The sequence below is a fragment of the Aedes aegypti genome, chromosome 2 (genome assembly GCF_002204515.2).
Source record: "Aedes aegypti strain LVP_AGWG chromosome 2, AaegL5.0 Primary Assembly, whole genome shotgun sequence".
NCBI lineage: Eukaryota > Metazoa > Arthropoda > Insecta > Diptera > Culicidae > Aedes > Aedes aegypti.
Genome location: NC_035108.1, coordinates 170,596,042 through 170,610,324, shown reverse-complemented (window position 1 = coordinate 170,610,324; position 14,283 = coordinate 170,596,042). Strand labels below are relative to the sequence as shown.

The following is a 14,283-nucleotide window of genomic DNA, read 5'->3' as shown; positions in this document are numbered from 1 at the left end:
ATCTGTGTTTCATCTTTGAATTTCCCTAGATGTTTTTCTAGGAATTTCACCAACATACCATCCAAGGATTACTGGAGTTCTTCCAAACATATTTGAACGATTTACTAAAAATATTCCCCTTTTTAAGGTCCATTTAAGATTGTACACCAGCTAGATTATAGCTAGATTATAGAACCTCAAATTTTCTAGAGCACAAGACTTGAGAACCAAACAGCGATCCGCTTTGAAATTTTATCCCATTGGTCACCACCAGCTAGCAAGCAATTTGATAGATTTTCAACGCGAACTGTTGTCAGATTGTTGTCTTGTGCACTTGAAAATTCAAAGATTGACTTTGTTTTATAATCACCTTAAAGAAATCCTCTTATTCATACACATTTTTTAGAGGTTGCGCTCTATGTTTTTTCAGCAGTTCCTTCACAAAATCCTGCAGCATATTATCCAGATTTTCAATATATATTTGTTTTCAATTATTTTAGCAATAATCTAGAAAATCTTCCACTAATCAGCTTGAAGATTTATTATAGAAAATTTTGTAAAATTTCTTCAAGAGTGGGTTCTTCTATAAATCTTTATTCGTCAAGAGTGACTTAAGATCATACACAAGTTTTAACAGAAGATACCATAGTATTTGCGTTAAGAATACGTCACAGATTTTATTTTCAACAACTTTCTCAGCTTTCTGGAAAATTTCATTCACATTTCCTTGGAGAAATACATGGAAAACTCCTGGATGAATGCTTGATTTGTTTAAACTTTCTTGGGAAATCTTTTAGAATTATTGGATGATTTCCCAAAGAAATCTTAGAAGCAAACTCTGGAATGTATCCTTAGAGAAATTTCTAGTTAAATTCTTTAAGAAATTCTGAAAGTCAATTTGTAGAATTGTATAGGAAAAAATTGTAGAAAATCCTAAGAAATCCTTGGAGACATCTGGAGTAGTTTCTGGCTGCTACGGAAGTCTTGGAGTTTTTAATCATGCCTCATACATTTACGCTTTTTCTTACGTTCTAAGTTACGCAAAAGTTGGCTGACTTCTAGAATTATTGCTTCCTTCAAGATGTTGGTAAATTGATAGACATAGAAAAAAATACTCATGGTTTATCTAAGTCATTCTTTGATGTGAACTGATAAGTGTCTTTCAAGATGAGTTAAGTTTCAGCAGCGTATAAGCTCTCCGGAAATTTGACCATCTCCAAGCGAACGACAGAATTTCTATTACTGAGATGCAACGTGTGCCTCTGCGCCGCTGACTGCCACCGGTGATGATGCCAACCGCCGATATAAACCTGTCCCATCCGGGAAGCGCTATAGCTTGCGTCCATCCGCTTTTTCATGAATTTATGTTTACTGAGTGCTTATAACACACGCACGCTCACCGGTCCCCCCTAATGATATGCATGCACACGGCGCGTAAGTCCCTCATCATTCCCGCACGCGGTGCCAAACCAAACAAACCGGGAGGTTCTGGCCATTTGAGTTTGCTTTAAACCGTTGACTACTGTTGCGTCGAATGTCTCGCCCTTCCCCCACTGCCTCTCGAAGTCCACGCATCCAATAATAAATGCTGAATTAATTAACTCGAAGAAAGCCAGCAGATTTCCGATTGATTTGATGATATCAACAAAAATTCATGAAACATCAAACCTGACGCGGCTCCGTATCGAGTTACGGGCAAGCGGCAACGGCTACCGACGACACCGGACTGTATTTCATCTACCGAAACCGAAGGAAGTTGGGTCAGAATCGCGATTCTACGGTTTTCTTTAACAGGCGAATATGACACATCAGCCAACGTCAGCGCGTTTCCCTTCGAACTATGGACACTATGGGCCAGAAATAAAAATTCCGCGATAAGATTGCAAGATATACCAAACTCGATTTTCACAATAATTATTCTTGTAATGTTAATCACAAAACAGTCATTGCAGAATACGTTTTCCTTTGGTTTTGAAGCACGATCAAAGCAAGCTAAGAATAATATCCCATCTGTATCGGTCCATGATCGGCAACGTTTTGCAAGTTGTAACAAGTTTGGTAAATAACAGCAGAGAACGAGAGCCCCAAAGAGAGAGGGTTGATATAACCAGCTTTTCTCGCTTTTTACAACTGAGGTTTGGTGGTTTATTCTACTGACATGATAAATCCGACCATCTTATAGCAATCGTCCCCCCAGGTTTAGAGCATGTTGAGATGGGGTTTATTATGCACTTTTATCCCCCGACAAATCAAATCTGTAGTAGAGCATGGTGAACAGGCTCTCATGATGTGTTGTGGATCATGATTGTTACAGAGAGGAATAAGTATGAGATACTCTCAAATTTCTCAGAATTCAATCCCTGACCACAAACTATGTCTTGTTAAAATATGCTGAAAATTAAGTTTTTCCGTTGTAACAAAATTCATCTCTACAAAATGAATTGATTTTCTTTCATTCTTTTAACAAAGCCAACGTTAAACAATGACACATGTTCTCAAGAACGTAAAATCCAACTCAGACCTTTTTTATGAAAATAAACTTTATGGACTTTTGTTTCAAAATTTCTGCCCTATAGTGAAATGGTGCTCGCTTAACGCCGCCCGTCGATTGACGACGATCAAGGAGAGAATGACCTAGATCCAATTCAGGCTCATTATCATCCTCGCTAATATGCAGGAAAGGAGAAAAATGCGAGTAAAAAAAAAAAAGACCGGCCGGCTAGTGCTTCCTCTTTGCGCCAGTCATTCATTCACAGCTCTTGCGAAGTACCGCGAAACGAATGTTTATGTAGATTTAAATTGATAGTCAACAAACTCATCACCATCACCATTGTCACATATATGTTGTACGAGAACAAGTTATTCACTATCGAGCAGATTGAGGGAGTCTACGTTCTGTGTTATGGTAAATGTTGAGTTCCGATTTGTACGAAAAAGTCAAAAACAAAAATAAAAAAAAGCAATAATATTACAAAAAGACTGCATTGATTTAGGTACATAGGGTCGGTGTACCCTTAGTAGACAATCCCATATAGTCGCACTAGTAGGGGAAGACGGGGTAAGACCGCCCGCCTAAGCAATTTTATTTATATGTCAAAATCAAGAATCAATAAATTCTTTTTCGACACAGCATGTTGTTTTTTGAAGCAATAGGCATGATAAAAAAATATCACAGGTGTTGTATTTGTAAAAAAATATTTATTTATTGAAGCTTGAAAAAGTGGTGTCTTATCACGATTATTTTTAACGACGGGGTAAAACCGCTCATCCACGGGGTAAAAGCGACCACCACGACTTTTGTATACAATTTTGCGAAAAAAATATATGAGTCCCCAAGTTGACAGATTGTATGGCAATTTAATCGTTAAATTTGCCACAGAATTCAAACTTCATGTGTATAACAATTATTACCAACAAAGTTCATAATACTTTCGATGTTCAAACGTTATTTTTTTATGGTTTCTAAACGTATTTTATTTTGACATATAAGGGAAACGAATTGTTTTGTATGGAGACAGCAAGCATGTTGGAAAAATCGATTTATTTTAAATTTAATCGTGCAATTTCAACTAAATTATATCAGAGATGATCTACTAAAGACACATAATTCGAACCTTGAGACACGCAAAAATGTAATTTTTGTTACGCTGTGTCATTTAATCGTTTTTAGGAACTGGGTCGGTGATCAACACATAAACAAACCAATGTCAAACAAATTGTAGTTCGGTCGAACCTGAATCGGGTTGGGGTTGAAACTGTGACTCAGAACGGGTTGCGCCAGTTCCAACCTAGGTTCAAAAACGAATTCGACATAAGATTGTCTACAGAATCTTGGCTTCAAGACAGGCTGGAAGTATAAAACTATTCCTTCCGAAGCCTTTGGATTCAAAGGACATTTCTCATCCGTCAAAAAGCTTAACACATTTGGTCTGGTTTTACAAAAAATTGACATCAAAAATGTGTAAAAGTTATTCCTTATGAACATAATAGGATATTGAACCATGTAGGAATGCTCAAGTTTGTTATCTTGGTTGCATAGAGACATGCCTTTAAAATTTGTACGGATAATATGCGGACACCCTGTAGATCACTAACCCAATATCCTTTCCATGGCAACTGTGGAGATGCAGAGGCTTATTCGGTATCTGGTAACAATGTTTGTCTAAATAACATTCCTTGCCTTCCCCGATGACCGCATTGGGCGTGGCCCACTCTTATTGACTTTAAAAGTTTGAACTCTCGCTATGTGCACTTTTAGAGCATGGTCAATTACGGAGTGCAACTACGAAGCGGTCATCCAATTCAATCCAATTCAGCTCAATTCCTTTCTTTTGTCACCGGAAAACGCATGCAACACTTTTTGCAACAAAATTAGTAAGTTTTATGAACGATTAGTAGTCCCGGCGAACTTCGTTTTGCCATCAAGGCTGTTGTAAAACGTCATGTAATCCGCCACACAAAAAGACTCTTTAGTCGTCTCCCTTTTAACCGATTATGGCGCTCTGCACTGTTTTGATTTTGTATGGGATTTTGACTTTTAATGACCTTGTTATTTACTAATTTAATGGAGAAGTGAAAGAGAGAGGATAAATTTTGTGCAAAGCCCAATTTCGGAGATTTTCCCAAACTTTTTCTTTGCACGATCACGTCGCTTCCCTTGCGGGTGCAACAGTGGAAAATTTACGTCAATCCGTTGATCCGTTTTCAAGCCATTTCGTAACATACAAACACCATTCTATTTTTAATTATATAGATTATATGAACGAATTGGCGTAAACACCAGGTCACTACCATGGCAACCTCGGTTATAGTTATGCTGAACTATCCGAACAAGCACTGAATACCCGAGCAGAAGCGAAAATCAAACCGTGATATTGATTTGGTTGTCATAAGAGATAAAAGATCTAGAGATAATATCAAACAATTATTCCTGGAACGTCTGAACAATAGCTAAATTTGATTTTTGCAAATCTAATGAATAACTTGCTGCTATAGGTTAGTTCCTACTGAAGTTTAATATAATCTTATCATGGCATTCCAAGAGTTAATTTTAGATATTCTGTGCTGGAAGAATTTCTAATGGAATTTCTGGAGATATCCCTAGTAGAATTATTGGAGGGATCCTTATTGGAAACCATAAATGAATTCCTGCAGGAATCATTAGTGGATTTCCTGGAGGAATCCATAGTGAAATTTCTGGAGAATCCCTTGTGAAATTTCTGGAGAATCCCTGGTGGAATTACTGGAGAAACCCCTGGTGAAATTTCTGGAAGAATCCCTGGTGGAATTCCTGGAGGAATCCTTGGTGGAATTCCTAGAGGAATCCCTGGTGGAATTTCTGGAAAATTCACTGGTGGAATTACTGGAGAATTCCCTGGTGGAATTTCTAGAGGAATCCCTGATATAATTTCTGGAGTAATCTCTGGTGGAATTCCTGGAGGAATCTCTGGTTGAATTCCTAGAGGAATTCCTGGAGGAATTCTTGGTGGAATTTCTGGAGGAATATATTGTGGAACTCCTGAAGGAATCCCTGGTTTAATTCCTGGTGAAATTCCTAAAAGAATTTCTTGTTGAATTATTGGAGAAATTCTTGGTGGAATTCCTGGAGTAATCTCTGGTGGAATGCCTGGAGAAACTCCTGGTGGAATTTCTAGAGGAATCCCTGGTGAAATTCCTGAAAGAATGGGGGTTGAAGGGTTGAATTTCTGGAGGAATCCCTAGTGGCATTCCTTGAAGAATCACTAGTGGAACTCCTAAAGGAATCCCTGATGGGACTCCTGAAAAAATCCTTGGAGGAATCCCTGTTGAAATCCCTGCTCAAATTCCTGGTGGAATCCATGGAAGAATTCCTAGTGGAATCCCTAGAAAAAAACCTGAAGGAATCCCTGATGCAATTCCTGGAGAAATTCCTGGTGGAATTCCTAGAGGAAACCCCTTTGGAATTACTGGAGAAACCCCTGGTGGAATGTCTAGAGGAATCCCTGGTGAAATTCCTGAAGGAATCCTTGGTTGAATTCCTGGAGGAATCCCTGATTGAATTTCTGGAGGAATCCCTGGTTGAATTCCTGGAGGAATTCCTGGTGGAAATTCTGGAGGAATCCGTGGTGCAATTCCAGGAGAAATCCCTGGTGGAATTCCTGAAGGAATCCCTAGTGGCATTCCTGGAGGAATCCATAATGGCACTCCTGGATGAATCCCTGGTGCAATTCTGGAGGAATCTCTTGTGGAACTCCTGAAGGAATCCCTAGTTGAATTGGTGGAATTCTTAGTAGAATTCCTAAAGGAATCTCTGGTTGAATCCCTAGTAGAATTCATGGAGAAATCCCTGGTGAAATTCTTGAAAGGATCCCTGGTGGAATTTCTCGAGGATTTCCTAGTGGAATTCATGATAATATCCATGCACGAATTCCTAGTGGGATTCCTGGATGATCCACTAGTGGAATTCCTGATTAAATCCATGCATGAATGTTATTGTATTTTCTGGAGGAATGCCTGCTGGAATCCCTGTTGTTATTCCTTATAAATCCCTGGCGGAATTCCTTAGAAATTCCAGGCGAATTTCTGGTGGAATGCCTGGACAAATTCCTAGAGAAATGCCAGGTAGAATTCCTACAGAAACCCCTGCTGTAATTCCTGGAGAAATGCCTGGTAGAATTCCTACAGAAACCCCTGCTGTAATTCCTGGAGAAATGCCTGGTGAAATTCCTGGAAAGAGTACTTAGAGGAATCACTAATGGAATTCTAAGGGAAATTCCCGATGAAAATCCTTAGGAATCATTGGTACAATTCCTTAGAAATCTTTTGCGGAATTTCTGGAGGGGAGCCTGATGCAATTCCTGGAGGAATCCGGAAAACCTGCAGCAATTCCACAGATATCCCTTGTGAAATTCCTAGAGGAATCACTAGTGGAACTCAAGGAGGGATGCCTGGAATTTCTAAAAAATCCCTGGTGGAATTCCTGGAGGTGTGCCAGGTGGAATTTATGGAGAAATCCCTGATAGAATTCCTGGAAGAATCACAAGTGGAACTCCTGAAGGAATCCCTGATGGGACTCCTGAAGGAATCCCTGATGGGACTCCTGAAGGAATCTCTGATGGGACTCTTGAAGGAATCCCTGGTGGGACTCCTGAAGGAATTCCTGGTGAAATTCCTGGAGGAATCCCTGCTGAAAATTCCAGGTGGAATCCCTAGGAGAATTTCTGGTGGAATCCCTGAAAAAAATTCTGGAGGAATCCCTGGTGAAATTCCTGGAGGAATTGCTGAAGGTACTTCAGGTGGAATTCCTGAAGGAATGCTGGTCGAATTTCTGGAGGTGTCTCTGGTGGAATCCCTGAAGAAATATTAGTGGAATTCTTGGAGTAAAGTCTTTTTATACTTTATACTGAGACAGTGTTAATCAGTGCTTCGGAGAGCCCAAGCAAGACGGTTCGTTTTCGAAACGCCGCACAGTGCGTTGAAAATATGGAGATGCGGGACAAAAATCAAAACTAGAAGATTAAGTCATTTGAGCACCTAGATATGAAAGAGAAAGTTGTTTCTGGTCAAAAGAGCTACAATTTGCATAAATTACATATAATATACACATAATCGCAAAACTATTCCAAGCGCCAAATTCATTATTTTCAAAGAAAAACCTTGCAATTTGTACCGTTATTGCTCATAATTATATAAGAAGTAATTTGCAAATACGTCTCTTCTCACTCGTAGCTGCAAAATTGACTTATACGCCTTTATGCAAAAATATTGATATTTTTTCAAATTTGATTTTGAAGATTTTGAATAAAATCTAAGAAATTACACTTAAAAATATTATTCTAGGCATATACCTGCTCTGGTGTAATGTCTGGTTGAGTCAAGATCTCATAACGTTGCAAGATTTTCGGATTTTTTTTATCACAAACAACTAATTTTCTTACTTGTGCTGGATAAGAAGTATACCTGAAAATAATAAAAATCTCGAAGAGTTCCAAAGAGTTGCAGCTGTATCTTTAAGACCTCTTGGAGGACACTTTAAGAAACATGTCTGTGAGTGATTTAGTGTGGAACTCGGCGGAACTTTTTTTGAATCGATAATCAAAGTTACACGTTAGTATTTCATAAGTTTGATTTCAATAGCCAACTCATCATGCCGATTTCTCATATAAAACGTAAAAATTGGTGTGCTTATCCCATCAAATGTACTTTACCAACCTTCACCCATGTTCTCTTCTAGATTTTGTTTAAATATATTGGTTTCAACATTCTCCGTACTAGTTGAAAGGTATGCTGAAAACATGCGACAAAATTTAGTTATTTTGCTACTCCGACAACTGTCATTTTCGACGCTTGTTGTAGTAGTTTTATTGCTTTGTATAGCTTATAAATACTTGAGTGAATAGCGGATGCTATCTATAAACACTTGTGGATACTAATTATCGCCGAATAAAATAACTTGAAATTTGATTTTTGTCAATGGAGCAACGCACTGTGCGCCGGGAGATTATTTTTCGTTTTGCGAGTTTTGCTGGGCAGTGCTTCGGAGAGCCCAAGCAAGACGGTTCGTTTTCGGGATGCCGAGAAGTTTTACGGTTCGCATTGTGTGAGTGCGAAAAGATATCCGTGTTAAGTCGAGGATGGATTACCAACTGGTGAGCTCGTTTCATGCTTATAATGACACATATTTTCATGACGTTAATTTTATGTAATATTCAAAAAAACTTGGTATGGTTCGTCACTACAAGTGTCGGCATTATGCCTGTTTTATATAATTTCAATATACATATATTTTCTCTCTTTAACATTACCAAAAACATCTTATGAATGGTTCGACATTATGGATGTTGACGTATATTTTAAAACTCCTATCAGAAACTTTTCATCTCGAGACAAAATTGTACAGCGTTACTCTTCTGTAATTTTCAAACAAACTATGTTTGGTTCGTCACTACAAGTGTGGGCATCTTTCATGTTTCATATTATTTAAAGTATATACATAAATATTTTTCTTTTTGCCATTACTAAAACATCTTTTGAATGGTTCGACATAATGGATGTTGACGTATATTTTAAATCTTCTACCGAAAACTTCCCTAGACAAAATGCTAAACTAGCTTTAAGTTTAAGTTGTATTTTCCCTCTTTATCCATGGATCGCATCACTAATCGATGACTCCCAGATCTTTTCCTGCCTCACTAATAAACACCCTTCCCGTGGTGATTGTGGAGAAGCAGAGGTATTCTCGGTCTCTAGAAGCAACAATCATTACACCCTAACATTCCTTCCCCATCTCCACTGACTGTAAGGACTTGGCTGGCGCCGTCATTGATCAATAATATTAGATCTGCTAAAATTGTACTTCGAGGATAAGCGGAAACTCCCATCCCTTATTCATTTGGATCGTAGTGCAATTCTTACCAGTTCCGATCAATCACGGAGTAGCAACCATTGACATGTACAGTCAGTCTATGCTATGCTATGCTATGCTAATAAAAAGCATTTGTTACTATTTTCTTGATTAGCGGTAATTGTTTTCAAAATATCACATCAGGTCTAGTGTTTAGTTAGAACATTATTTAACGACTCTTCTAAGAATTCATTCAGTTTTTTTACAATAGACAAGGTAACTACCTCATGAATCTGTACAGTAAATTGCACAAAGATCCTTTTAGAACATTTTCTGAATTTCTAAAGGTTTACCCATGTATTTCTCTAGGAATTCCACTAAAGACACCTCTATGAAATTTGTTTGCATGCTTTCTAAGAAATTTCCTTTTTTGTATAAACTAAAGCTCACTGTACTTTAAGCTCTGGAAAGCATCTCGAGACATGTGATAGCAGCAGATGCCTGATACAGCAAGTGCAACCATTGATGGCTACACGCTAAATTGTGTTCCATATAAAACATTTCCATTTCAAAGAAGCCTGCTAAGATGAACCTTTCCGTCGAAATTCAGATTAAACTCAATATGCAACTGATCCCGCACAATTAACATATTGACGGATGGTAAAGTGTTCCGCTTGCAAGTGACAGCCAGAGCAAATAAAACCACCGAATCCGAGATGGGCGCGGACACATCTGAACGGCAGGAATTATGCAGTAGTACAATATGATGACACACACATCCCAGCATGGTGATGATGGGATCTCTAGGAGAGGTGGGAGTGAAGTGGGCAACTATGGATTTGGCCACTTGAATATTGATTTGTCATATTATTTTTCCTGTCAGGCAGAAGCCTCTCAGATTTAAATGAAATTTTATGGATGTGTAGCCCTATAAAAAATAAGCCACTTTGCATACTTAGTTTTTCCAAAATTTCTCTAGACAATCATTTAAAACGGGTTAAACTTGTCACCCATTTTTTACAAAATAATGTAATAAAAATGGAAACTGCTACAAAAAAGTGTTGTATTGATGACTTGTAGATAATTGTCTAAATTTTTGAATAAAAAAAAAAACTGAAAAAATCTAATTTGTGTCCTTCATTGAAAATTGATTTTCAAAATTGAAAGTCGATTTAAAAAAAACGCCATTTTTTATTTCATTGTAATTTTATCTCAAGATAGGTAATTATGTTTACTACCAACCGTCCATACATAACAAAGAAAAAAAATTAACAAAAACTTTTTCTTGTCTTGAATGAAGTTTTTTAGCGTATCATTTTCAAAGAAAACTAAATGAGTAAAGGTCACAATCGAAAAATTACACACTTCAGACAACATTTCAATAATCAAATATATTAATAACATCGATAATTTATACAATTAATCAGGTACATCTAGACAACTTGTCTGTTAAGCAAGAAATACTTAAAAGTAAATCTCACTTTTTGCGCAGCAAATCTTACTTACGGTGTTCATTTTATCCCCACTGCCCCTACTCGGCAGCGCTGGTGTGTGGTGCATTCGACGGACAAATAAAACGTCAAGACCGGGCCGGAAGTTGCTAATAGAGACACAACTCAGCGGCGGATGTGAATAAAAATGAAGGAAGTGTTGAATTTATCGGGCGGTCGCGGTTCATACTATACGCTAAACGCAACCGGATCGAAGCAGGATTTGTGTGGGTAACCTTCGAATTTTTGGAATTTGAGGAATAAATTTGAATCGCTGTGTTTACGCATTTAATCGATGTGGATCGCACACATCGATTTTGGATGGAGAGGAACTGCGTATGTTTTTCTTTTCATGTTTAATGATACCATGGAATTTCTAAATTTTGTTTATAATTAAGTATGATATTACAATCACACTCCGTAACATTATTCGAAACGAAAGGCACTTGTCCCTTTGTTTAACAAATCAATTTCCAGCCCAAGATCGCGAAGAAAACTAGTTTTCATTCATTCACCTGCCCATTCTGACTTATTCAATGAATCCCCAAGTGCTTTGCCAGGAAATACGTGTGGACCAAGGCGCATTAGTTTGGCTTGCATATACAGAGAAATTGCTCGTTCCATGGGTTCCACAATCGGGAGGAGCATCAGACAGATGCACTTCCCCACGCTTCTTTTTTCCTCCTGTATGGTAGCGTACTTTGTAGTTGCAATAGTTCAAGTTTCCATATAAACCAAACTATGGTTGCACAAGTTTTATGGTAATCAACCTCGCATTTTTTTTAGCGTGGATTCGTTTGTGTGGTTGTCTATACTCACAGGGATGGTTTTCTTTAAAGAATTGGTCACAATTTTAATACAAGTCTCTAAAACATCTTTATTCATAATAGATGGCCACTGAAGTCTCTTAATTTACTAAAATGATAACTTTTTCTCATTTCTGCTTGCTGTGAATAATGGAGCAACATTCTAGAGAAAATTTTCAGAAATCCTAATGTGACTTTTTTAAATTTCTTCCCAGATTACTCATGGAAAATATGCAAGAATTCCCCGCGTAATATCTCCAAAGTTTTTCAGGGACTCATATTCCTAAAAAATCATCTAGCGATTCCTTCAAGATTGTATTTTTTTCGAATAACTCTCCAACCAATTTCTTCAGTTGTTACTCTAGCAGAACATCCTACAGCATTTTTTTTTTTCAAAAAACTCACTATGGTTTGTTCCAGAGGTTTTGAAGACATTCGTTCAGGGATGTTTTCTGGGAAACCTTAAAAAATCCTCTTGGAGTTCCGCTTTTTTCGGTCACATAAATTATGTTCGTAAATAAATAAATTCCTCCAGCGATTATTAAAAAAAAAACGAATTGGAATTTTACCAGACATTCGAGCAGGATTTTCTGATGAGCCCTCTAGGTATTATTTTGGCATTTTATCCCGGAATTATTCCTGTAGTTCTTCAAAACATGTCTTGAGTAACTTCTAATGGAAATAAAAAAAACCATGGATTCATATTGTAATTTCCAGTTATTCCTTTTCAAACTTCGTCAGTTAATAGAGTGCTTCGTGAAGCCCAAGCAGGACAGTTCGGTTTTGCGTCGTCCGATAGATTTGGCTCACGGTTTCGCGCGTGTTTTCGGCTCCTAAGATTTTTTTTTCTGTTTTGGAGCGTCTTGCTGGGTAGGTATTTGGAAGGCACAAGCAAGACGGTTTGTTTTCGGGACGCCAAGAAGTTTTGCTGTCAGAATCAGTTTTGTGTTCAGTCGAGGATGGATTACCAACTGGTGAGTTCGTTTCATTCTTGTGATAACACATATTTTCTTGAAAGCGTAAGTAATTTTAAAACAAACTTTGTATGGTTCGTCACTATAATTGTCGGCATTATGTTTTTTTCTTATACAATTTCAATATACATATATTTGTCTCTTTTATACGTTATTAAAAATTATCTTTTGAATTGTTCGACATTGTGAATGTTGACGTATTTTTTAAAACTTGTACCATATCGAGACAAAATGCACAGTAATACTCATATGTAATTTTCAAACAAACTATGTATAGTTCGTCACTACAAGTGTCGGCATTATTCCTGTTTCATATAATTTAAAATATATACATGTAATTTTCAGTTTTCGTCATTAATAAAAACATCTTTTGAATAGAGTAGTGTTTGATCCTTCGACCTTGACACTTGCTCCTGCTGGGGCGGGTGATGAGGGCAGGATCAAACATGTCGCGCGTCGGTAGTGAAGCGGTGAAAAAGTGATCGGTTCGTTAGTAGTGTTTGATCCTTCCACCTTGACGCTGGCTCCTGCGGGAACGGGTGATGAGGGCAGGATCAAATATGTCGCGCGTCGGTAGTGAAGCGGTGAAAAAGTGATCGGTTCGTAAGTAGTGTTTGATCCTTCGACCTTGACGCTTGCTCCTGCGGGGGCGGGCGATGGGGGCAGGATCAAACTTGTCGCACGTCGTTCGCTCAGAGAAATGAAAAAGCGCCGCGGATCGCTAGTAGTGTTTGATCTATTGATCGCGTCGCTTGCTCTTGCGTGGGCGAGTGACGAACACTTGTTCGGCGTTTAATGCGATTATCGAATTATTTCGCGAATCCGGTTAGGAGTGATTATATCATGGCTCGCATCACCAAACATTGGTGACTCCCAGATCTTTACCTTATCACACTAACCCAATATCCTCTCCATGACAACCGTGGAGATGCAGAGGTGATCTCGGTCTCTAGTAACAACGGTAGTCACACTAACATTCCTTCCATTCCCCGATGACCGTAAGGACGTGGCCGGCGCCGTTATTGACTTTTAAATTTGAGCTCTCGATTTGTGCACATTGAAGAATGGTAAGCTAATCCCAAGCCCCATTCATTAATTCCCTGTGCAACTTCGATTGTTCTGGTCAATCACGGAGTAGCAACTACGAATTGTACGGTCATCTATGCTTATGCTTATGCTTATGCTTCAAACTTCGTCAGTTAATAATCAATAATAATCTGTTTTCTCTGGAGAAGTTATTGAGTAAATACTTAGAGATGTCTTATACCACCATTTTGGAGGAAATCCTAGATAAATGGATGCAAGAATCACCGGATGAACTTATGGAGGACTTACGATACTCTTAGGAAAAAATGAAGGAGTTCGTGATGAAAATCTTAAGTATTTGCTTGGGTTATCTTAAAAAAAAATACCAGGTTGAATTTGCCGAATATTTTTGAAGGAGTTCTGTTAAAGAATGAGTGATTGAAATCCTGAATAAATCTTCGGAATAATGTTAGAAAAATACCTGATTTTTTTTTTGATGAATTTTCTGAAAAATACATATATAGTAATACTTATCATCATAATACAAGGAATTAAAAAAAACTAATGAAAATCCTTATTAGGATGTCTGCTCGGATTCCTCATAAGTCTTTATGAAAACTTTCACATCATGATTCCTTTAGGTTTCTTTTAGTTTTCTTGGTTTCTATTTGATCTCTGTTTGGTCC

General features: G+C 37.9%; 1 protein-coding gene across 1 annotated transcript in view; it reads left to right on the top strand.

Annotated features, from left to right (window-relative positions):
* LOC5571886 (eukaryotic translation initiation factor 5B) overlaps positions 1 to 14,283 on the top strand; it is a 314,657-nt gene that overhangs the window by 126,316 nt on the left and 174,058 nt on the right. The window lies entirely within an intron of this gene.